The 2,555-nt window shown below is 39.5% G+C and overlaps 1 non-coding gene across 1 annotated transcript; it reads right to left on the bottom strand.

Moving 5' to 3' along the window:
• Positions 1-493: 493 nt before the first annotated feature.
• On the bottom strand, positions 494-565 carry Trnaq-cug. The gene has a single exon. It is a non-coding gene; the product is annotated as a tRNA-Gln (tRNA).
• Between the last annotated feature and the right edge of the window lie 1,990 nt (positions 566-2,555).

The following is a 2,555-nucleotide window of genomic DNA, read 5'->3' as shown; positions in this document are numbered from 1 at the left end:
CTCTTACCTCCTCTACTTCCAAAAGGTTGTATTTCAACTAACGCTGATCCTTATGGGTGTCTTTATGATTCTAGTGCCAAATTAACAAGATTTCTATTTTTTTTTTTTTTTCTTTTTAGCAGAGGAAATGATTCTAGTGAGAGATGAAAAATAATCTACATTTTTAACAGAACCAGTCTTGGGAATTTCCACAATCATCTTACCCTTAAAAATTTTCATAGTGAATTTATATGGGGGAGTTCCAGGGATAACTATCTTTTTTATTTATTTCTTTTCTTTTCTTTTTTTTTTTTTGTTATGGAGAAACTGTAGGATATGTGATTCTTATTCACTAATCCTGTGCAGGTTATTGGATGTAGTTTCACAATGTATCCCTGTAAGTTACGCCGTGTACGTACCTACGTCCATTCATGCCAGGGTGCCGTCCCTATGCTCCTGTCCTGTCAGGGATATGTACCCTGCGAAGGCGACTTTTCCTCGTAAAATTCCTTTAAGGTCCCACCGAGACTCGAACTCGGATTGTTGGATTCAGAGTCCAAAGTGCTAACCATTACACCATGGGACCATTCCATCACCTAAATCGGTTACTAAGGTTTAAATCTTTTATTATTTCATTAATTATTATTTATTTTTTTTTTTTTTCATGATAACTTGAAGTATAGGAAGTGTGCTGGTTCGTGGAAAAGACTTGTCTATGTCTGTGTTAATTTAATTATTGTAAAAATTTTTCGCCTTCAAAAGTTGAAAGTAGAATGTCAAATATGCTCTTTTCATACTTTTTTTTTTTTTGTGGCTTCTGAATACACAAGGTCATACTTTTGTAACATATCTTAATGGAACTTCCTCGACATGACATTACTCCGCTGTTAAACACACTTGTCAGACATAGCACGTGCCACTCTCTCTCTCTCTCTCTCTCTCTCTCTCTCTCTCTCTCTCTCTAAATTAATTGATATGATATACTAGCAAATAAAGGTTACATATACTCCACACTAGCATGTATTTATACTCACGCCTCAGGACACCATTACAAAGGAGCAGCAAAGATCAGCGAAACATTTACTTAAGGACTACCTACAAAAACCTACCATCATTGTAGTTTTCTTTCAACAGATTTAACTCCGTTTTCTGTGGTCTCTCCCCTGCGATACTCGCCTTTCTTTTTACTTTCCTCCCTCTCCATTCCTCTCCAATGAGTGGAAACTGCCTCTTATTTCCCCCTGCTTCCCCTCCTCAGCAACGTTCCATGATTTCCCTGTTTTGATTGTGCCTTCTTCCCACGAGCCCGCTCCATCGACAGCTTTCCTTCACAGCAGGAAGTGGGTTGACAGCACGACAAAAGAGGTGGTTGGTCCGCGGATATCCGGCCTTTACCCAATCAATATTTGTTCACAACCGCTTAGGAAGTGGAAGAGAGGAGAGCAGGACGTATGTGGATATGTGTAGAAGAAAGAGATATTAAGGAGTGTGTGGTGTTCTGGGGGAGGATATGTGAGAATGAAGAAAGTATGGATTGATTGTGTGTTTGGTAATGCATGAGAAGTTAGTGATTAATGAATCCAGGGCAACATCATTGATAAGTTGTATTCATGCCATAAATCCTTCGTACTGATTTGCGGGAATGAACTGGCTGACATGCTAGATCGGTCTGCTGCAGAGCTCGAGGTAGCGTGTAACATCCGTCGGGATCTGCAGTCATGCCTCTCAGTAATCAAATCATCAGCAAAACGTTTATGACAAAGTCACTAGGACAACATCCACCTCCACACCATCAAACCCATCCTGGCCGAGTGGGCCTCCTCTAATCGCCCCACAAGGCAGGAGGAAGTGGTCCTCGCACGCCTCAGGATGGGCTGCACCCTCCCCACCAACCCTACTTCGCCAACACTTTCTCACCAGTGTTCGATGCAGTTACAATATCAACCTCTGTGTTAAGCACATCCTACTTCGCTTTGCGCGTTATTGATGGGGAGAGGCGGCCCTTGACAGCGTATTGCCGGAGTAGCGGCTTCCCGTTAACTCAGACTACCCAAATGGGTGACGAACATCCGGGTGTGGTCGATAGACTGATGATTTACTTGACTGAGACCAATCTAATCTAAGAGAGTTGTGATTTATGTGTAAATATTATGTCATGTGTTATGCACTATGCACATGTTTCACCAAAATTATATGTAAATAAAAGTATGAAATTATGTATGATTTAAGTGATGCAAGATTTGATATGAATATGTTCCCTATCTATGTATATACACAATACGTAGTAATGATACGTAGCCACCCTGTGAGCTTGTGAGTCTTCCCTCCATTACCCCAGCCCTGAAAAAGAACAATAGTTTTGGAATAGGATTAAAAACCCATTGTGAATGAAGCGTGTGGGAAGGTATGAATGTGTATATACCATAGCTTTTTTTTTTTCAAATATACAAAACAAATGAAAATTTAAAAAGATAAAATAGATACATAAACACTAAAACACATAAATATACATATGTAAACAAAAAAGCATATGGCTAAATAATATATGAGAGATTGAAAAAAGTTAACCAAATGAA

This window comes from Portunus trituberculatus, unplaced genomic scaffold (genome assembly GCF_017591435.1).
Source record: "Portunus trituberculatus isolate SZX2019 unplaced genomic scaffold, ASM1759143v1 PGA_scaffold_67__1_contigs__length_338168, whole genome shotgun sequence".
Lineage (NCBI taxonomy): Eukaryota > Metazoa > Arthropoda > Malacostraca > Decapoda > Portunidae > Portunus > Portunus trituberculatus.
Note: the sequence above shows the minus strand (reverse complement) of the source record. Positions and strands in the feature narration are given on the sequence as shown.